At 38.5% G+C, this 24,079-nt stretch overlaps 1 protein-coding gene across 2 annotated transcripts in view; it reads left to right on the forward strand.

Annotated features, from left to right (window-relative positions):
- The window catches only part of LOC111932828 (uncharacterized), a 316,058-nt gene that overhangs the window by 120,898 nt on the left and 171,081 nt on the right, over positions 1 to 24,079 (forward strand). The gene's annotated exons all lie outside the window — the stretch shown is intronic.

The raw sequence follows: 24,079 nt of genomic DNA on the forward strand, positions 1-24,079 counted from the left end.
CTGGGTAAACTGGGTGAGGATTGTTGCAATTTAATTCCTATAGTTAGACAGGAAAATACCAAGAGAGGCTTTTGAAAAAATCTCCCCTATATGATGATTACAAATAAAAACATATCAAAACAAATATGGGAAGCATCATCCTTCACTTCTAATATTTCACTGATATTCACATCTTAAAAAGATAAAAAATACAGACAATGATTTTGCAGTCAGATCGGGGTATTATTGCCTTACTTGCATTGAGTTGACTAAGAGTGCGTATGATTTCAGTGAAAATTCTTAACTTTAAATTGCTCATATTGAAGCATGTAGAAGAGATTCTCTTTTGAATAATAGTGTACACTCTGAAATAAATTTAACATACTAAAAATATTACAGGAAATCTCTTTTAAGACATAGCCAATTGTTAGAACCCTTTTGATAATGTTTTCAGTAAAGTAGTTAAATGAATCACAGAGTGGCAGATATCTCACGTTGGATGCGGAGATTTTGTTTAGGTTTTTTTCAAACCTGAACTTCCTGTGGAGAAAAAGGGTCCAACAAAGAAACGGTGAAAATGAAAACCAGCAGGAACATAAAAAGAAAATTTTCAAAAATTGTCAGCCATCTTCATTCACAAATAGTGAGTTCCTGAGGCAGAGAGATTTGATACTCCTCATTTCTGGGAGAATGAATGTGGAAAGGAAAGGCGGGTCTGTTGTCTCTTCTATCTTTCCAGACAGTTGTTGCATCCCTACTCCAGTATGGTGACTGAGCTGTTCAGATGAGAACCCTTAACCTGTATTGCTCAAAAAGTGTCTTAATTGATTTAAATAAAACTATCACTGTAGGTAGGGTTTGTTTTCACTAAAACAGGTGAGGGCATAAAGAAGCAGCCATGGTTAACAGATTTGATATGACCCCCAGCAATGAGGAAATGACAAGTCACTGAGGATGGAAGCCTTTTCAGCCTATAGAGCTGTGAGGGGAGGAAGATCTGTGTAGACAATTTACTTGGTCCACACTTGTTTCAGGCTGGGTCCTGGGGGCCAGTCTGTCCCCCAGTTTCTGCCAGCAACAAGCCCAGATAGTCAGGCTGTCCCAGGGGACAGAGCCACCCTCAGGCAGCCTCCAGCCAGGGGTAACCCCTGGAGCATGGGCAAGGGCTTTAAGTGATCTGCTCTTAGCAGTGATTTCTGCTCTGTGATCAGCTCTGTTCAGCCCAGCCAGCTCTGTTAGGGTGTTACCCCAGCTGACACAAATAAGAGACAGGAAGACCACATAGAATTTCGCAAGGGGTCTTTAATGCAGGCTTCAGCGAAGGGGGCCAGTGATGGATGGTCTAACCTTGAACTGGGTAAAAGCTGGGGTTTTTATAGGGAAGGGAAGGATTGGGAAGGGGACTAATGGTCTGAGAGGGGATAAGATGACCAGTAATTAACAGAGAGATAACATGGGTTCCTGAAACAGGAAGGGGTCCACAGCTAAGTCACAGTGACTAGGCAGATTTATCCTATTTTAAAGGATTGAGCTCCAAGGAGGATGCCTGTCAGAGGGCTGTGTCTCCTCCACACACACTGAAAGGCAAATGATTGAGAAAAGACATGAGATGAGCCATATTAGACCCAAAAGCTCATCTTGCCTCATCCTTGTTTCAGGTATCATCACAAGCTGAAGAATCTAGCTATTACCATCTGAAATACTATTCTGAACACAAACACACTCTTCTAGCCCTGCTGAGCTAGAAGAGAGATTTTCCTCCTTGGGAGACCTTCACAATTTTTCCTCTAGAATCCAGTCACAGAACTTGTTTAAACCTTTGCATCCACTGTGGCGTCCTTTTTCAAGGTGTTCCACAGCTTGACTGTACATTACACTGGTTTGAGTGTGGGATCTGTTCATGAGCTCTTGTATGGGAAGAAGCAGTGAATGGATCTGCTGTTACTGTTGCCACGCCACTTCAAATTGGATAGGTATTTATCAAATCTTCCCTGTGGCATGTCTTCCGTACTGGACCATGCCAGCACATTTGATTGTTTCCTGTCCAGTGGTCATTCTGCAGCTTTCCTTGCCACTCTTCTCCATGCCTTTTCTATTCCTATATCCATTTGAGAAATGGGATCAGAACCAGATATAAGGACTCTGTGGATTTATTCACTGATGCAGTCTCACTCTCTACTTTCACAGTGACTCCTAGCATTTAATTTGCTGTTTTCTTCTGCCAACTGTTCTTTGAGCTGAGGCTTTCATTATCTCTCACATTATCTGTACTACTTATCCAGCTAGTTTGTTTCCTACACTGTGCTATCAAGATCTTCCTCTTGGTGCAATAATAAGCTTGGAGGCCATTACTTTAAACATATAGTCAGAATTCTTGATTCTATTTGTTTCCCTTTACATTTGCTTGCACTAAATTTCATTGATCACATCTTTGTCATCCAGGGATTTGTCTCATAAAGTCCTTTTGCATGTCTTCATATGCAGCCCATGTCTTTGTTTCCTTTAGTCCGGTTAGCTTCAGCCTCTGGATGAAGTATCTTAATCCCCAGCCCTACTTCTGGACCCCCTTTAAAAGCAGACTTCCTAAAAGCTCCTGCTTTTGATGATGCTAACTGATGCCGAAAGCATTAAGTTCCAGGCAGCAGGATGAAAAGAAGGTGTTGGAGTCAGGTTCCTGAAGGTGGAAAGCTGACGAACTGATGTATTGTGTACCTTCAGTAAGTGATAGAAGAAGTTAAAACAGACCTCTTGAATGACTGTGCAGGGTGCTGAAGAATATTTTTCCCCAGTTTGCCCCCTCATCATATGTACAGTATTATTCCTGTAACTGTATTGTACTATATAAATGAATGATTTAGTGATTTATCCACTCTACCATGACTATGTGACCAATCCCCACTACTAGTTAATTCTCAAACCTTTACAATGGCAATATATGAAGCTCTGTATTCCAGAGCATTGCCTGCTCTTTAGGCAAGAAGACCTGACTGGGCATACGTTATTGGCCACTGGAGCATGCCTTCATGTGTCCATCAAGCTCAAGTCTGGAGAGAGCAGTCTGGGGCTGCATCCCAAGAAGAATGGGCTTCCAGGGTGTAAAATTTTGTAAAATCCCAAAATTGTTTTCCTGGGGTGAGAATCAAGAATCAGTTTGTTTTGCTTTATTCCAACTGTTTCTAGATAAAGGAAAATAGTAAAGGGTGGGAAGAGACATTCAAGTTACAGTGATTTCTCATCTGGATTCTAACTAATCACTAGACTGGTGATGCTGTGGTGTGTTCTGACATTGATACAGGTGGTGCTGTGAAATTATTTATTCTTTTCCTTTTGATTTTGAGCCAGTTCCCCATCATGTTGGCTTACCTGGAGAGTCATCTTGATTTTTTATGACAGAAGAACTGTGGGAGAATAAGCAATAGATGGAAGTAGTCTTTTTTAAATGATCACCGGAGTAAAATTAAATCTGCTGTTGTCTGTGACCTACCGGGTGTTACAGTGCCTTCAGAAGCATAGTGGCACTGGACTGTACAGACAAGATCTTCCACAGGAAGCTGCATCTTGCAGCTTAGGCTTCACTGTGGATGATTTGAGGAATCTTGCCCCTAGGTGGTAAGAAGCAGGTACCTAAACTGTGATTGAGAGAAAATCCTTTCTGCTGGTTTGGCAGTTCAACAGTGAGCTCACACTGGGGAGGAAGAACTTTTTGTTTACTATTCCAAATTTATTCTTTTTAAAAGAAAATGAAGGATCAAAACTGTCCAGCTGCCAAGGAAATAAAATATAAGTAGTAATTTGTCTGACAGACCTCTAAATCTGTTCCCCCAGATATTTTACTCTGTCAGTGATTAAGTCCTGACAAACTTGTTTCCCATGCAGCTTTTCCAAAGGCTGGACTTTATTTCCTCATTTAGCCTCTTTTTCTTAAAAGAGATATTGGAAACATAAATGTGTTTGATACATTTTTTGTAAAAGATCCAAAATGTCCAACTGCCAGAAAAAAGTTTGCTGGAAGGGAAATTAGCCACAATGCCGCATGTATAATTCCAAGGGAAGGCAAGTGGGAAAGGTTTGGAGCACAGTGATTAGCCAGAGAAAGAGACAAGGGTGGTCTGGGCAGTGTAGCAGAGCATCCTTCACAGGAATTGCAGCTTAAGTCACTTTTCTGCTTGAATTCTTTGTTCAGAATTGCATAATGCAAGGAGATAGAATCGTGCCTTCTGTATCATAGAGTCTCTGACTGCTTCCCAATTGAGGAGGAAAAATCCCTTCAGAGGGAGCACCTCCGTCCTGTCATGTGTTATGGAGAACAACTTTCTAAAGTTCTCTGAAAAACTCTGCTTAAGCAGCTGCCTGGTTTATGGCTTCAGTATATATATCTGGAGGCCCAAATGCTCCTTCACGGATTCTATAGAGATGCTTATCCTGAAATTCTTGTGAGTCCCTGAGGGCTGGACAAATCCTGCCTCAGATCAGAAGAATTCTTAATGTTCTTTTCTTTTTTTCCCTTTCCTTTGCCTCTGGAACAATGGAATCATTATCACTGCTGTGATGACTTCACACTTCTACAGCCAATGATGCAATGTTTTAAACTTGGCTTGCAGAGCAATTGTTTTAGTCCTCTAAATTTTGTTTATTATTGACATATGGATACGAAAGGGTATAATTTGGTAGCTAGATCTAATCAGCATTTTGTATATAAAATGCATCAAAACCAGACATCAATAGTAGTCCATCTTAGTGTGTCTGCATTCCAGATAATTGTGTAGTGTAAGTTAACTGTTCCTTTCATTTCTCCTGAAGCCCAGCTGGTCTTGCTTAATTTCACACTATTTTATATTCTGTTTATTACTGAGGCCAACAAGTATTTTATTTTAGCTGTTTGTACATGTTAAACAAACATGGGATCCGGATGGAATGTCTCTGGCAGAAACATGCTAATTCCTCATACCCTCAGAGTCCATTCCACACTTGAAGGAGTGGACTCAGCCAATTAAATTAGGCACCCAAACAGGAAAACCACAGACACACGATTACGCGTTCAGCCAAAGCTAAATGGTGGAGCATGAAAGTCGTGTTGTTGTTTGGCTTTTTCACAGTGAGGCCTGTGTGAACAGAGACAGCTGGCAATGTCTCTGTCAGAGCCCGCCCGTGGGACGCAGGGGAAAGGGAATTCCTGCTTCGTGGAGCTGGCAGAGTTGGTTTAACTCTCCTTCATGAAAAGATCATCACAGATATGCAGTAACAGAACAACACCACGTTTCAGTGTCCAGATAGTGTCTTTGGTGGCCAAAGACTGGAGAAGTCCTAAAAGACTTTAGGATTCATTTTTCTGCATACTTCTGCCCTGGCTGAGGTCACCAGGCCCTGAGCACTAAGCACAGCACTCATGAATAGCACAGAGCTGCTGATGAGACGGACTGTCGGGAGAGATGGTGAGTCCTTGCCCCACCCCACCCCTGCTAACAGGCTGATAGCCTGGTGTTTAGAAAACATGCACAGGAGATACAAATTTGAGCATTTGTAGGAGCATTTCAAATCCAGTCTTGTTAGATTTAAAAAGAAAGGGCGCTGCTATAAAACTCCATTTAAAATAAAAGAGTAGGCCTACTGTTTTTATTGAAATACTTGTGGTGCAGACAATTCTGTGATGGAGCTCCAGGATAGCTGGAGACACCTTTTTTTGGTCTATTCAGATGCCTGAGCATCTTTCATTCAGGGAGGTAGAGACTTAGGTCCAACCTGTGTTCATGCATCTTCCTGGCTAGCTCTGATTCCTCCTGAGAGCCTCATGCCAAACTGTTACTGCCAGCACTTCCTAAAGCACTCAATTCTTTGCTTAGGAAACCTAGGCATTAACATGAGTTTTGTTGTGTACCACTTCAGTGGCTGGATGTCCAAAAGTCAGGTGCACCAATGCACAAACTGTAGTGCTTCATTTACATAGCCCTTAGCTACTAGGATGGTGTGTACCTTAGGAATCCTTAAGGGAGGTCAAAATCTAAATATAGGCTGCCTAGCCAGTACTTCAGGGAGTGACAGTGAATGATCGTTGTGATTGTGGTCTGTCATGGTGAAACACAGCTGTGCTACTTTATTTCTTGTTAATAGAGACTGAGCTATTTATTGTGTTCTTACACTGCCATTCCCAGACTATAGCTGGAGTGCGTTGGGACTATGAACTAGTGCTCAGTAAACTGATGGGTTTCAGACTGTGTCCTTTGTGGAGTATATTAGACTGCGAGCTCTGATGCCTTTTTTTTTTTCTTTTTTTTATTTCTGAGAAAAGCAGTTTGGTCCTTGGCTACCTTAAAGACACAGCTTCACTCCGTGGGATGCTGCAGTGATTTAGGCTGGCTGCAATAACCAAGCTAGCAGTACCCTCATTGAACTGGGAAAGACCTTCTTACTGTCTTCGTTTAAAATTCTTCAGATCTGAAAATTATTTTCCAGCCCTTTGGTCCAGAATAGACCAGGCTTCTTGCTTTAGTCGACACATCTAATAGTGGCTATTTGATTTTTTTTATTTATTAAAGAATTGAACCAAGTTGCATACAAACAGTTTTTTGCATGACAGATCTTTTTTCTGATGGTTTGATGGTATTATAGGTATAGATTACTAGTTTAGTATTGTTCCATCAGTAAAAATTGCTGGGGCATTGTATTTAGAGTAAAATAACTCAAGAGTGATCAAAAGTGTGCAACTCCTGTTTCCTCTGTGAACTGAAATTTTGTTAGTCTTTTCTCATGCTGGTGGGAGGAAAAGGCCGAAGGATGGTTATTTGCCTAATGAGGGCAGGATACAGCTGGGAGGAAGCTTGAAACTCCATCACAGAGTCTGCAAACAATCTAGTCACATCAAATAGATGCCCACTGTTTGCCAAAAATCAGTGAAATAGGGAGATAATGAGGGAGATAATGAGGATAATGAAATAAAGAAAAAGCGAACACTGTTGTTCTTTAATGCTGTGACCTTTTGTGAGCTGTGTCGTTTACACGGGTGTTTGTGTGAGTGTTGGCCCATGCTGATTTTACAGTACTTAGCTGTGTGATGGCTGCTTACCAAAGCTGCGGAAGCACCCTGTGGCCGGCCTCACTCTAGGCTCGATAAGCTCCTGCTGTAATGCTGGAGTTAATGGTTTCTGGAAAAGCTGATAGCTATCTGCATTTGAACGAGCACACTTTGGGCTAAATATTGAGAAGTCACAGGTATGTTATGCAAATCCTGGGTGTGCCAGCCAAGCCTGGAAAAAAAAGCTCATTAGGATTAATCTCTAGCCGGGTGACTAATGCAAAGGGAATGAGGTACTTTCCTCCCTGAGTCAGCAGAGATTTGACAGAGCTTTCAAAGGGGCTTCACTGGAATGCAGTCGGTCGCTTTGTGCAGTAGGTATGCTCGTTTATTTAATTTGGAACCGCTTGCTTTAAACCGGAGAATACTGTACGAAATTAGGAGAGACACGTAGCCAGATACTCTACAAATAGATTTAAACCAAAGTAACTCAGTTTGGAAGACATGAAGTACATAATTATCCAATGTACATTAAAAGCACTAAAGACAGCAGCATATGAAATCTGTCTTACCTCCTGCTCTGCTCTTTGAGCTTTGCCAGATTTTTTTTTGAGGAACCATATTTACAATTGAGGTTTTTGTTACATCCTATTTCTGTTTCGTTTTCACAGTGACTTCCACATGTAATACTAGGAAAGTTAGTTGCAGCTCAAGATTACAAAATGTGGTATTTTAGGAAGGAGTAGCTAAAGAAAGCTCATTAGCAGTTCTCCAAAGCCATTCTTAGGTGGAATCTTACTGGTAACATTTGTGTAAGGCAACGGGATTTTTTTCCTTGCAAGTGCTGTAGTCAGCTAACAGCAATCAGATTCTTTTGAGTGGTGTGTAATTTTTAGCCCCATAAAAAGAAAAATAAATTGCTCGTTTTATCAATAAAGCTATACAGAGCCAAATACCAACACAAAGAAAATTTCAGTATGATTTAAAATGTTTGCTCATGTTTCATTCCCAAGTAATGCACTATTTGTAATTTCAGATTGAGAACTTTAGATTTTGCCTCTGCATTTTCTTAATTTGGATCTCTAATACATGTTTCATTCTGGATAACTTATCAGGCACGGTGAGGATATTTGGAGATCCTTTCTAAAACTCCTAATCATTTTTCAAAGAAAGTTAACGGAAAGGGTAGATTTTCTTGATAATCCTTTCAAAATTAAAATATAACACAAAAACACTATGTTTAAGTGACATTAAGGGTCTCACTTAAACCAAGTAAAGCTGGGAAACTCAAAATGAATAACTAACACTCTGTTGTAAACTGCCCTCATGTATTGCAGCTGACAGTGCGGAAGCAGAGGTTCAGAGAGCAGTTCAGATAATAATCTTAAGAGTCTGAATATTGCCTGAGCCCCAGTAGTCGGGCAAGCAGGATAGATGTCTTTCAAGATCATTCTTTCTCATGAGACGTACGGCATTTCCTTTTCATGGTCATACTGGACGTTATTTTTCTCTGGCCAATTTATGCTTCATTCCCTGGTTAACAGCAAGGGCTGAGTAGCACACAAGCAGTTTCCTACAGACAGAGAGATCTGAAATTTTACTCTGAAGCCTGAAGAATCCTAATTCCAGCCTTGCTTTCTCTCCAATCGCCACTTAAAAGAGACCCCTACTAGCCAGAAGTATCAGAAGAATCTGGATACCCCCCTGTTTTCATTTGAGGTCCAGTTTGACCTTTCTTCCACTGCAAACAGTTCAGTATGCTGTTTACACACTTCATTAACTTCATATTGCCAGTATATCAGATAAGCATTTAGTTAGGCACAGCAGGACTTCTTAGGGAGAATCTATTGTAGAGCTCCCATGATTCATGGAATTCATACATCATTCTAGAAGTTTATTAACATTTTCCAAAAATGTTGATGTACCTAAGGAAGGGGAGGTATTACAATGTCTTAGTGCTATTTCTTGAAGCTGAATGGCAGATTTTTGTGTTGAAAAGAGAAGTTTGTATTCTTGGTGCTTCTTTTCCAAATAAACTAAAAATACAGTTAATTTGAGGCAGGAAAAACCTTTGCCTTTCAGCCACTAACTTTAAGCTTAGCCCATATTTTACAGAACTCTTTCAAGTAGAACCTGCAATCTCTGATTAATGTCAGAATCTCCTTTTAGTCTTTCTCTGAACACATTACTTGAAAATTTGCATAATTGTTTAAAGTTGCACATTTTGCTGATACTGCCTGTACTGAATGATACACGAGAACACAGCATTACATTACATTACCAGCAGGATCAAAACAGTAAGTGACACTTTTATGCAGTTGTGTATTTTGTGAATCAGGGCGGTAATTGGGACATATTAACGATTTCCTTGATTTTCCCTTGTCCTGCTCCGCCTCTGCTCCCCCTGCAACCATCCATATAAACTCTAAGGATATTTAACACATTTTAAGCTGTCCAGCTCTATGTAGCTCCTTGTAAAGTAATTTGGAATGATGATTCCTACGTGGTGAGACGTGCTCAGACATCAACTCACACATACACATAGCAGCACAGAAAGCATGAACCTGTTAAGGATTTCACCTTTTAAGAAATGACAGAATAATTACAGGACAACGTGTCCTTCATGAGTAAAAACAACTAAGTTAAAGTGCTTTCAAGGCTGGCATGGCCTACTTCTCTTCTGGCAAGCTGCATAAATCATAAATTGCTAAGGGATTGATTCATACACTGAGTGATAACTGGAGTCTGTATAATGGTGTATATAAATGTGTGGATAACACAGACGAAGGCTGAACTGAATTCAGTTCTTCAGTAGAACATGGCAACAGAGCTGAGTTGATACAGCCCAAACCTTGACTTCATATACACATACAGAAAATGCAGAGGATGAACCATGTGCTTCTTCAATGAAGGGTAAATAAGATGTTCCATTTTCAGACCTCTTCAGGAGGGGATTGTTGGTAAATTGGCCTAAGGGAGAACTTAGTGTGTTAGAAGTACTCAGTCCTAGAATTAATGTTCCTGGATTTTAAAAAGAAGGAAAAAAAAAAATGTAGGACCTATCATCTAATTTTATCTGGCTGTGGGTGAATAAACATTAAAAAAATTGCCATTTGCAGCATTTAAAAGAAAACATGCCTTAGATAAAAATGAAAAAAACCACAAACCAGAAATGTTATCTGACTTTTTGAGTTCTCTCTTACCTGTCACAGTGTCTTTGTGTTGAACATACTTCGTTGTATGTTTTTATGACTTGAAATCTTTCAAGATGCTGCAGAAAATCTATATTAGTGGGATGATGCTTCTTTGTCTGAATGTTTTAACTGGACAGGTTGCACATACACTCTGGTATTACCAAAGACCAAGTGAATCCTGAAGAGCTGTGAGCAAGGGTAACTCAACCTCTGAAGGTTGTCCAGAGATTTGAGCTGCATGAAAATTATACTTGTTGGAAATACCTACTCTTTACAGGCAGGGGTGCTTCTTTTTCTTGCGCATAATTTTAGGGCCATGGTTTCAAAGGTATGCTTAATAGTACAAAAAACTTCTGTACAAAAAAACCTTTGCCCCTTAATACACAATGGCACATTGGTTGATCTAGATAGCCAACATTTGCATGCATAGGCAGTAGATTCTGTCATTTATGCTTGTAGATAATAGAATTTACATGCACAAAACTCATTTGGATTTGGCCTCAGAACAGATTGGGAGGACAGGTATTTAAGATTTGAGGGACAGATGCACAGTAGGGGACTGCTGGGGTAAATGATGGTTGAGTCTGGAATATTGAAATGGGGATGCTAAGGATAGAATGAAGACAGTGCTCATCTGTTTTTGAGTTATGCTGAAAGCAAAAGGAGTTTATACAAAGAGCAAGGCAAGAATGATATCAAAGGTCACCTTTCATTGTGAAGAAAACTTGAAACATGAAATTTTCTTTTCTGAAATATGTTTTTGCCCTATGGTGTCTGTCCAGTGATGGCCTTTAATTCATCTTTCATGAAATTTCAGCCAGAGCCTAGTACTTCATGTCACTGATAGCAAATAATTTAACAGAGATTGTAGATATGTAATGGTCAATCCTTCAACTCAGGTGAGATTTTTAGGCTCACTGAAGTAAATGCAGCAATGTTAGTTTTGTGCCAGCTGATAAAATGTGCTTGGATAGTTAGATTCATTCAAAATTACTATAATTGTAGAATATCCCTCTATGTGACTTTGGTCAGCCAAGAATAACATTCTGGTTCTAAATTTTGGGGATGTAATTTATAATATAAGAGGAAGTTGGTATCCAGATCTAAATGTTTACTTTTGAAATCCCAACAAAACAAAGCTTGGCACACACTCCAGGGCCATAACACAGAGGACAGTATCATCTGAAGCCAGACTGTGAAAAGCCTATTACATTTTAATATCACAGTAGTCACTCAACCTAGCCCAGACTCACTCTTTGCTTAAATAAGATCTCACTGAAATAAATATGAGTCATGCTGAAGTTAGTAGTATTTTTCTTGTGGCTCTGTTTTGGTGCACTGACTGTGTAATATCAAGGCCTCTGCACCAATGCACTTAAACACAAGTGGGTGAAGTATGGGGAGAGCAGAAGTCTTAATTTCAAATTTCTTGGGTTTGTCATATTATGCTATATAGTATCAGATTGTTCTGTGAAAGCTGAGGCCACAGGAGTCCCGTTACACTTTTTGGGCAAGATCCCCAGATGATGTAAATTGGTGTAGTGCTGCTAGACTAAGTGGAACGGTGTTGATTTCAGTGGCTCAGGATTTAGCCCAGTAGGTCTGAGATAGCCATAAAACCTCACTGTGCACTTTGAAAGCCGTACCCCATAAATGCTTCCATAGTGCAGTTTTTTATAGTGTCTATAGGAAACCCACTTTGTCTCTGTGGCTTAAAAACACTAACTAACCGAGGTCAACTTTCTGTCATTCTCACGCCATAACTATTAATACTAATAAGTGGGGGTTTAAGTGTACTGTCTCTCAGTGTTTTTGATCTTTTTTTATTTTCAGTTTGTCACTCTGAACTATTTGTATCTTGGACCATTTTTATAAGTATACAAACATAAAGAGAATATCGCTAGCAAGGACTGTCTTGGTGCCCTGTGTAGTAGAATATCCTTTTTCTGACAATGCCTGTGTTTACATGCACAAAAGTACCAGGTATATATATACGTATGCACATACAGTCAGTCTACCTTAAGTGTCCTCAAGCACTCACATTCCTTTTTCACTTGGTAACTAATGAAATTACATTTTTGCAAGAAAGTGTTATGTCTGATCGTGTTAGCTGCCAGGGTCTAGCCTGAGCTCCATTGCATTCACTGACTGTGCCCCTGCTTTGGCACTAAGAGCTGAGGTGGTTTTCCAGACAGTCATTTGAAAGTGTTTTGCAGCAATCACCTTATAAGTAGATTTGTTTCTGCAAAGGGAGGGAGATCATACTAAGTGAGCTAGCAGGCATTCATGTGCTTTTCTGTTAGTATACAGCAGCTCTTATTTTTGTAAACACAACGATGACATATGGTAATCCATTTTTTCAGTTACACAAACAGTTCAAAAGAGATTTGTCATGAGAAGGCTTCTAGCAATATTTAATATTTCATGGTCATTTTGGGGGGGGGGGTCGGGGTGGGGGGAAACCCCCAGCTTCAGTCCCCTGTTAATCTTTTTTGCTTGAGAGGCTTCAGGCTCTGGTTCTGATTTTAGTGTGTATTAGGCTGTGAGTAGGTTTGAACTTGAGTGTCTTCAGAAACCAAGACGAACAATAGCGGCTTCACACTGTGTTGTGCTTCAGCTCCAGTGAGTAATGCTAAATTGCTTGCTATGTCACAACCACATGCTTCCCTTGATGATCCTAATGGGTCCCTGAAGATCCAGTGGAGATCACAACACTGGCTGCATACATTTTTTAAGACTGTTTCAAGATATCATGGATCACATCCAGAACCCAGAGTGATGTTTTCTTTGGGGCCCCAGACCATGGAATGCTTAATTACTAAAAATAGCAATAGGAAAAACATTTTAATCTTTTAGAGAAATGTTTGGGGAATGGGGGTTAGGGCAACTTTTTTAGAGCATTATTTCCCTCAAGGATAAAATTTATACAGTTATAGTAAAATTATGAAAAAGGATTGTCTGCCTTTGTGTTCTTTTGTATTTAGACAGTAGGCACAATGTACCCTTGCTAAATGGACATTGCTGTTTCTAATTTGTGTATTTTTCTTAGCCCTTTCGCTTCATACGCTAATCTTTACCTATCTTGTAAAATTTTGATTGAGTGTTTGATGCCAGTTTCAGAGGTGGTGTGTAGTTTGGATTTCCTTGCATTTGCTGAGACATAATGAACCCAAATTATGGCCAGTAGGATTTGTAAGCATATTGCGATCTGGGAAAGAATCTAATCCAATAAGTATAAGGCAGTCCAGAAGGTATCACATTAGAATGTACTGAATACTGAGGGCATGCTCTAATTTTACTTTGATGACTCCTAGACTCTGCTGAACTTATCAGTTAATTAGAGTCACAATGACCACTAGATTTTTATTCCTCTTTTCTCTTGAAGCTCAAATATTTGTCTTGAGACACCTTTTCATATTGACTTGCCTCCACATTTTAAAATACACAGCTAGTAGCAATAATTAGATTTTTATATTACAGAAAATGGATTTGTGTGCCAGAAAACTCAAGAATGTCAGACAAATGAATTTTCAAAATGAGCCAACAACTGAAGAAGTGAAAGTAGCCCTAGTGACCCAGTAACATGTATCCACGTCTCTAAAAGTTTTTTGAGAACTTGTAAAATTCAAACTGCAACTGAAAAGCACTGTGTATCCCCAGGCAGCCTTAATTTGCATGATCAGCACTTACTCAGCAGAGTACCATGGGTATGTGAGACCTTGGTGTATTAAATGGGTCACATTTAACTGTCCTTGAACAATTTCTCCTATGTATTAAACATAAACAAGCTTTTTGTCATATTCAGCATCACTGTTCTTTTTTCCCCACACTTTCTTTGATACAGGGTAATTTTTCTATAGGAAATTTTAGAGACACACAGTGAATATGTTATGCCACTTTCATCCCATACTCTTGCTTAAGAAGTCTGCACGTCCCTCATTTTGTGTTTCTTGTTCTTTTTTTTTTTTTTTCTGAGAGTTGGATAATTCCATCTGAGCAAAAATGTAAATTAAAATTGGTTTTTATAGCTGAGAATTGTTTGGTAAATTGCAGTCTCTCTTAGTTTTCTAAATAGCCTTTGGAGACAGACTGTTCTTGTCATGTAAATGCACTGTCATATAAATCCAATGAGCATGGGTCAAGGTGTCTGTTGGTAACTGGAAAGAAGATGCAAGAGACTACTGGATTTCACAAGCTGCAGAAGGAAATGGATGGCAGAGTTCAAATGTAAATAAAGATGGCAGAAATTTTTTTTTTCCCCTCTTTCACAATAAAACCCAGACAAGTCCTTCTTTAACACCGTTTGGTGTTTTCCTGTGATTTATTAAATAAAAAGCTTTTTCTTTATGTTACAGGAGATACCTTTCTGCCCATTAAATAATTTTTAATGGTATCCAGTAAACCTTTCTCAAAGGTAGTGAGTGGTTTTACACCCTGAACATACTTAAAAAGAGCTCCATGAAGTCACTGTCTGCTATGCCAAAATGTAAATCTTGCATTCAATGAAGATAAAGAAGAGGGTGGGGAAAAAAACCTTTTAAGTTACATTACACAAAGAAAGCTTTAAAAAGCATTGGTTTTAAGCATGCTACTAGCTTTGATGTAATTAGCTTGATGTTAAAACACTAATGTCTGTATGAAAGGTACTGTAATTAAATTATACATTCTATTTGCAGTGCATTTCTGTTTCATAGATTTGTAAGTTTACAGTACTGTATATGCAAAAAATCTATTTAGATCACCCATTTTCCAAATCCCATATATTGTGCAAGCTGGATATCAAAACTGAGCATCATTTTATGTGAAATATGGTTGACATGTCAGCAAAAGAATCAGGTTTGTTCAGGATTATTTGAAATTTGGCCCACTCAGTATGAAAATCTAAACACATTAAAAGATTCAACCCTAGGGGAAATGAACACTTCTAATATATACAGGACCTAATAAGCCCTGAAGATAAAAACCTAAATTTCAGTGTCTAAGTTTTAAATAACTTCTTTCAGAAAAATCTTCATTCTTTCAATTTTATTTTTTTTTTATTTTTTTTAACAAAGGCCTTAGCACTATTCACATTCTTCAATAGAGGGGGTTCATAGGACACTTTTACTGACAAATTGCCTTTAAAGACTTTTTGGAATATTACCTTCACAGTGTTCTTAAATTTGACTGTCTTAAAATAGTCAAATAAGGTGGATAACTCCCTTCAATGTGTTTTCAATTGCAGATCATGGCACTTTCATCCAACAATTTTGAAGAGATAACTTTTAATTACAGTAATAAGAACCACATGGGCAATGATTGATGCAAACCTGATGTGTTCTCTTACTTTATTAATCTTTTTAATTAGAGACAAAAGAAAGCTTTATCTTTTGAGAAGAAGAGATGAGTTGTGATGTTCCATTGCACTTTTGTAACTTAAAATAATTTGATTGCTTACCAGAAGTTTTTTGCTTGGATGCAAAAAGCAAGAGGAATTTGTACATTTTCTCCTCCAGTTTGCTTACCTTCAGCACTGTGTGGTGCCCCATATGGCACCAGACTGTTGAGATTATAGAGCTCCTCTGTTAGTTTTACTTCAGTTCTACAAATTTCTTATGAGCAGAATTTACAAATTCAATTAGAGAGCAAGAAAATGAGAGACAGTTAAACACCACCATACATCAGAGCAGTTGATTGCCAAAGGGTAGCTTGTATGAGTTGTCATGAAAGACCTATGAGGTATCTTATACTTTAACTCTCCTTAGCTTTAGGAGCTGAGACAGCGTCTCTTAGCTCTGCTGTGGCTATGGTTTGAAGCAGTTGTGGTTTAGAATGATGTGAAAGACACACAAAGGAGATGATGCTGATTCAGGTGCTAATGCAGGTCTTTGAAAGAGACACCGAATATTTTACCTGAACTGGTTTAAAGGATTCACTTGCCTTGAGTATACAGAAGGTTAGATTCAGTTCCCTCTCTGGCTTGAGATACTTTGCAGACTTACAGGTAAGGTTTAGTTTGCACATGTTTGCCAGGAGTTTTTTACCATGCCAGTACTCTGCATAAGATTAATGGCTGTGATGGGAAAATAACACGGAGGCTTTTCCTACTTACTGTTGTTCAAATTCTTTCATATTATGTAATGCCAATAGTGTGCCATGTGAGTTACTAACAAGTAAAGGTAAGGTTTCTGCTCTAGAAGGTTCATATTCTAACTAAAAATATCACATCTCAGGGCTTTATAGAGAGGTATGAAGAAAATGAAATTTCTGGACAAGGAGGGAACAGAAAACTTGTGCACACAAGATGTCAAAGGCAAAGTCAGAATGTGACACCTGTATTTTGTGATTCAGATAAGAAACCTGTAAATGAACCTATATCAGCACAGGAATTGGTGACACTTCACATAATGTTCTGCAAAGTAACAATGAAAGAGCCAGCACATGCTTTTGGAGACCTGAAGTAAGCTTCCTGCACTGCTATATGCAATAGCATATAAATAGCAGAGATTCCAGCCAGTGCTGTGGCTTGGTAGTCTGTACTCACATATTAGGATTCTGACTTTGGGCCTGATCCAAAAGCCTTTGAAGTCAGTAGAAGACTTTCAACTTCACTGAGTGAACTGCGGAGGTGTTTTGTGGTGCTTTCTTGTGCCAGCCAATTTAGAAATGTCAGTGGGAACAGAGAAGGGGAGAAATTCAGTTCCCTCCGTCAGCTCAAGGAAGGTAAAAGGAATTAGTTTTTTAATTATTATTTTTTAAGAAACATTTGCCAAAATATGTTTGTGCCTGTCACCACATGAAATGGTCTGGGTTTGTAACAGGTGATGGTAATGGAGAGAGAATGGCCGTTTGTTAGAGTGGCCTCACTTTGTGAATCTTTATTTGTGTGGTAGAAGTGGGTGCACAGCTCACCGTTTATATGAATGTTAAGTTAGATATAGTCTGCTTTAAAGCCATTCCAGACAACTTTTAAGCAGACCTACTAGCACTCACTGCCAATCAAACTGTGACCTTGTCTGCAAATTAGTTCCCCATGATTGCTTAAGTGGTGATACTTGCAACACAGAACTGGAAAAGTTAGGCCTGAAAAAAAACCAAAAACCTGGGCTTGCATTACACATACTAAGGAAAATAGTTGTTTTAGCCAAGCCCATTCATCCATCCTAGGTCTGGAGACACAGTAACTCTCTAGAATCCCACTCTAATGTAGCAAGAGTGGCGGGAGGGAGTTGAAGCGCTCAGAAAGCCTGTATTTATTTCAAACTGTCACACTCAGCATGAGGATGTATGGTGAAAGCATGGAGGAAATATTGCATTTTGGGATTCCTAAAAAGGTGTGCTGGCATATATTCCTACACACGTTTGTCATATCTAAGTTATTGAGCAATTGAATTTAGTAATAATGGCAATGAATTAACCATCTGTCAAAGATAAGGAATATTTACTTTAACCCTTAGGCTGCCACACATACTATATGGTGCTCACAGCATTCCTTTGGTTGCCAAAGTAGAAGTGTGGCAATAGAGCAAAAGTTAACATTTAGGGGTGGGGATACATTCCCTTCAACTTTCTGAGAAATAAATATAATTTTGCTCATTTGTTTCAGCCAAATTTTATTATATCAGAATTGTTTCTGCAGATAGTTTTGATTTTGAAAAAGAATGACTGCTTCATGACGGAAATACATTTCAGCTTTAAAGACTTGGGATCTTTTAAAATTATCTTTAAAGTTACCTGAGAAGAGATGTACATTGCATAGAAGACTTAAAACTATTGGGTTTTCCACTTAAATTACCCTCCATACTCCAATCCATCTTCTAAATGAGGCCTTGTATATCTTTAAAAATGTGCTACTGTATCTTCAGAGTTCAGAGTAGTTCAGAGTCCATTTGCCAGACTTATCTTCCTTCCTCTGTACTTCACCCATAAAAGCCAATACCCAATACTCAACATCCAGACCAAAGCTTATCAAGACATAAATGTAACAACTAATTTAGAAACTTAGCAGGCTAACTGGTAGAAATCTGTGTGGTGGGACTACTTTGGTTTGTTTATTCCTCCTTGTGTCGAACTGTTTTCTGAGATCTGTTCTCTCAAAGATGACTAGTCTATTAGTTTTTCTATAAGTACTAGCTAAAAATTACAATGACAGTCCCATTTATCCAATTTTGAACACTGACTGAGTCATGTTATATGACTGTAACTACTAGGTCTATTTTAAAAATTATATGTAATGATTTGGGGCAAGATTTTCAACCAAACCTATCCATTTTTGTTTGCTGAGACTTTACTGAGACAGCCTTCATGAAGGCTTTCAGTAGTCTAGGAAATGGAGGCCTGTAGAATGTTGGAAAATGCAGCTTGTCCTAGGACACTTTAGTTTGAGGGGATTTTTTGGGATTTGTTTTGGTTTTTTTCTTTTAAAAATGCTGCTTTCTCTGCCCCCTTTCTCCTTTTCAATCTTTTGTGATGATTTTAAGTTCTCCTAACTGGTCCACTTTGACCTTATAACTTAAAGAAATATCCATATGGAAAACATCGAGATCCTTAATGACTTTCATGATTTCTCTGGGAGAGGAAGAGGGAGTAAGGGAAGCAAAGTTCATTGATCATACAGTAAACTCATTGGTGTTACTGAAATGATCAGTCTTCTCACCTGTCTCTCATGGTAGGTGCCTCCTTGCTGCTTGGGAGTTAACAGCTGATGGTACTGAGGAGACAGCCTCCTCATCCTTTGCCATGGGCTTTGAAAAGCTGAGCAGTGAAATGGCTGCTGGTAGTTTTACCAACTTGAAGAATTGTAAATCTCCAGCTCCATGTATTATCTTCATAAGCATCACCTCCTGTCTGTTTGGAGCAGTTTCATGTCCCTTCTGTACAGTCTGGACTGATGATCTACCCAAGCAGCTAACAATGACTTGCAGTACTTTCTTGTTTCATAATGAAAGATTGTAAATGTGCTGTTCATCTGCATTTTGCAGCCTTCTCAGTGGCTATCTAGAAGTACCCTCAGGCTGAGATCAGACTTTCTCCATTTCCCCTTTCTCTGTTTCCCTAAGGCTGCATTGCTTATAGTATCTGAAAAAAAATCTGAAATTGAAAGAAATACAGGCAAGACAAAGAGAAATGGAACTTTTCAGTATCAGCTGAAGTGATCATATGGTATGAGGTATGGTTTTAAAAGATTTCTCTTATTTGTTTCATGAAGATTCACATTCCGTGGTTAATGGGCCACGCTGTGTCTTATATTTTAACAATAGTTTCTGCTAATATGCAAGTATGTACCTTTGTCCTGCAAAATATTGCACAATGCCATCCTTTAAACAGTCTTTATCTTGCAGTTTTAGCTTTCCCCCACCCCCCTTGAAACGTAGGTGGTCACCCAAAGTAAACAGAATTCCTTCTACTCCCTCCACATCTGCTATGTGTTATCTGGCACTCACCTCTGACCCTGATATTCATCATAAGAATAAGAATTGCATCCTATTCAGCTGCTTGTGTGCACTTTAACTCCAGTGATCACTGGCTGTTGAAATAGTATGTGCTGGGAGGAGAAATTGCTGAGACATCATCCGGGTTCAAACTGGACTCTGCTTTCTTGTGTACTTTCAGATAATTAAACAGAAGTCTAGGGATAAGCAGGTCAGCACAGTATCCTGGGGATGAAGCTTGGTATAGTTCAGGATTGTAGTGGCTAGTGAATGTAAAAAAATAAGTTCAGTGAAAAGGACTTTTGAGTTCTGTTTGTAAGCTGCTGTATCAAATGATATTATGCATCTGCACAGAGAGGCAGTATTGTCCATGAAAGCACTAAGTTCAAAAGTATGTTTGTGATGCAGACAACAGTTGGTGATCCTCCTCCTTTCATGTAATAACACCACCCTCCATAACCTGGTGGTATCATTTAGGGAATGAAATAATATTTGTTGTAAGCAACAGTTTTAAAATATGGTCTTATATGTGAAGATTCATGTGTTAGGATGAATACCTCACTAAACAGAATCCATCTGAAATTTTCCTTTTTTCACAAGGATGAAGATAATTACTCTTCAGACACTGTGGAGGAAGAAATAAAACTGCCAATTTGCTTTCCAATGGTGACTCAATTTAAACTTTGGGAAATTTACCAATTCTTTGATTACTAAAGACTTTCTGGTACTTGTTCTCTTCTTTCATGGTAGAGGTGTGAAGGAGGAACACTCTGCTGGCCCCTAATCTTCAAACTCATCTTCAATTGCATTATGATGATAGTTAGAGAGCAGTGGGAGCTAAATGTGAATTTGGCCTGTCGGATAAACTGCAAAAATCTTAAGGGCTTTTAGCTGCCAAGTTTATCTTACTCTCTCCAACCCTTTTGATTTTCAGAAAAAAAGATTTGAGAAGCAATGGTATTGTGAGACCAATGTGATTTAACAACTGCCACTCCTGCCCTTTGGTGCTACAAGCCTCAACTCTGCAGAAAACCAAAATCAAGATCTCCTTGTACCCACTCTAAAGTACTCACACTTTGAGGTGATCTCTGGCAGTCCAGCAAAAGATGTTCTTGCATGTGCACTTGTAGTCAGAAGGCCATCATGTGGATTACAAGCACCTAGTAGTGCTCAGTTATACATACCAATTATCAGGATATGAATAGATTTATTTTTTTCCTTTTAAATTGTTTATGCTTCTTCACCTGCCAAGATTGTTTCCTTGAGCATGTCTGTTTTTATATTTAGCAAAATTAACAAGGGATGAAATAGGTGCTGAGGATGTTAATTATGTAATTATATGAGCAAAGACATACTGTGTAATGGGCAGAGAAGAAAAATGACAAAGACCTTACATGAGGAAATTAAATCCCATGTTAGGTTTTTGATTAAGGTTCTGATTTTTACTGTGTTGCTAGTGGTCACTGGTGACCTCAGATGTAAAGGTGAAAAGTTTTATTTCTTGTTTGCATTTATTTAAGTACGCACATGTGCATCTGCTATATAGTCACATTAGTTGGGAGGGGCTTATCAGCAGATTAAAATATGGAAGGCAGGATTCTCATCCAGGAAATCATCTGCTTGAAAAAGACTGTAAAATGAAATGAAAAGGATTGTATGAACCTTAGTGGTATCTAAGTGGTTTCAGCTTGTGCATTGTTAAAAATTATGCAGTGTCCTTTGGTGCCCTTTTCATCTTGTTTGTTTTAATAAAGAAGACCAGTTAGTTTGAAAGGTAGTTCTCTATTGGAATTGACTTCTGATCACCTTATCACTTCACAATTCTTTATACATCAGGAACACTTGAAAATATGTGCACTTGTTTGCGGGGATTTTTCTTTTCCTCCGGAGAGATTCAATTATTTATGCTAGAATTATTCTTATTGTGAGTTATTTTTATAATTGAATCAAAACTGTGTAGGCTGATACAGCCCCAAGTTACTGTTGTGATCTGAAAAATCCTCAAAATAGCTGAATAGAATAACTTTGTCACTTGTTTGTCATACCAGTTATGACAATGGGTCATTCCATCGATGTCTAAAATGATCTTTAGCCACATTTTATGAAGCCAGAACTGTAATCCAATAACAATTTTCTGGCTAAGTGCTTCTCAGTTGCCACTGGGGACTATGTGCATCACTGTTGATGCTCTTAAAATGAGTTTAAGTTAAAAGGACACAAATTTCATATTTCTTTCCTTATTTTCTTGAGAGTAATCTAAGAAAATAATATTTTAAATAATTGCATTCTGGTTCCTGAGGGATATCAGCATAATTGCATTGAGGATACCTTTATTTTTTTATGCATGTATTTATTAACAAAGAACTACATTCCATCTGTAAACCAAATGATTGGTCCACTGGCACAAAACAATAAAGTAATGTAACCTCTGGTTCATTAAATTGGAATATAGGGATTGAATTACTAATTTATGTTGGTTTGAATTTCATGTTATAAATTATAAGATTCTAAGGTGTAAGGGAAAAATGTTTCCCATTATGTAGGCTACCTATATTTCCTGCCAGGAAAATTTATGTAAGACTCATTGAAAGGAGAGGTACTGAAAACCAAGACTGGCATGGTTCATCTGGTGCTTTGGTGGGCTCTTCACAGAAAGCACAGCTGAAAAAAACCCCAAGACAAACCAAGAAAGCATAAACTCATATTTAAACTGATAATATTCTGTAGGGGTCGCTTTTAAATATGGATAATGTGAAATGCTGGTTTCTGAAACTCTGCAATATGAAGGTCAGGTAGCAAAAGAAATTAACAATGAGAAAGAGAGATGCTTCATAAATCTTTAGTGGTTTCATTTCATTTCTGCATTGTGTCTACTGCAATCCACTCTAGTGTTTTATTCACTGTAATCTCAAATTCAAAACTTTCTTATGAATTTCAATCTGCTATTAAGTTCACTCTATTCTGATCATTTTAGTTTGATTTCTGTGTTTAACAGTCTCTGGAGCTGTTTGTAGAAGCAAATATAAAACCCATATAAGACAATATGTTCTCTTCAGTGTTATTATGTTGACTGGATTCCTGCTGGGACCTAGTCCTCTGATATCACAGTTGAAGTATGAACTGGCTCTTATCTCAGCCCATGAGACCACAGAAAAGTCACTTTCTGTGAACAGTGTGTGCCTCAGTGTTATACCTCTTCAAAAAGTTGTGTTCATTTCCTTCTTGAGTAACACAAAGTGTTTCACAAAGGCTAGCCTCAGATTTTTGGTAAATAATATTTTTTAGTAAATATTAGCTAAGCTTTCTCTTCCTTACAAACAATGGGTAATCTAAGCTACCTGTGTGGCAATCTGTCATGAATATTTAGGAACTGAAAATTGATTTAATGAATTTGAGATGACGTGGTGTTTCAAAATTTCAGCAATGGAGCCACACATACTAGGAATTTAAACTGCCTCCCTTCTTCTCCACTCTGGGCTTTTGTTTGGAAACCAGATAGGGACAGCAGGGTGTTTGTCTATTCTGTACCAAGTCTCAATTTTTACTGGGTTTTAAGGAAGCCACTACAGGAAGTAGTTTAATACTTCCATGAAATAGCATGTGACTTGCTTGTTTCACAGTGTTTTTCAGGTGGAAAATATCATTATGATGGGGTGGTTTGCCTGCTTTCCTAGCAGGAAATCTAGGCTTCCTCTGCACAAAACTTACCAGTTATTTGATTACTCATTAACATACTTTGAAGCGCCATAAATTTTGATACAGAAAACAAAAGATCAAGGTTCTTCCAGATTAAAATTTGCACTTGCTTCATGGCAGAGGAGATTCCAATCTCTTCTGACCCCAAGGAGAGGCCTGCTCCTCTCCATCCTGAAGTCAGGTGAAGGCTATGAACCCTCAGGCAATTGAGCAGCGATTAAGGCTCTCAGGTCAAAGTAAGGCCAGCCTGAATCAGGTTCCTCAACACTGGTCCTGTCAAGTTTTGAACATCTCCAGTGGCAGGGATTGCACAGTATCTCTGCCTTACATGTTAGCTTTTTACTGTCCTAATGATGATTTTTTTCCCCCTTTAACAATATTTAATTGCAATATTCCTTGTTGCAACTTGGTGTCCGTTATTTCCCATCCTGTCACTGGTGCACCTCTTTGGAAGAGATTGATGTGCTTGTTCTCTCTTTCTCTTTCTTTCTCTCTCTCTCTCTCTTTCTCACTCTCCCTCCCCCTCTCTCCTACTTCAGAGTGTGTTTGAGACTAGCTAAAATTGCCCTTGTTTTGCTGAACCTTCTTTGTCTTGCAGAGCTTCAGAATTTTCAAGAAACAGTGTTCTGCCTTTTGTAGTTGGACCTTTATTGAATCTCATTTAAACTTGATTGATAAAAAAATTCTTACACTCTTGTGTAAGAATAAGTTTTTCTATTTCAGGGTCTGAAATGTTGGTGCATTCGGGGTCTGTAAAGTGAATAATCTGGATTTGATAACCATACTATTGA

The sequence above is a fragment of the Cyanistes caeruleus genome, chromosome 9 (genome assembly GCF_971803275.1).
Source record: "Cyanistes caeruleus chromosome 9, bCyaCae1.hap1.1, whole genome shotgun sequence".
Taxonomy (NCBI): Eukaryota; Metazoa; Chordata; class Aves; order Passeriformes; family Paridae; genus Cyanistes; species Cyanistes caeruleus.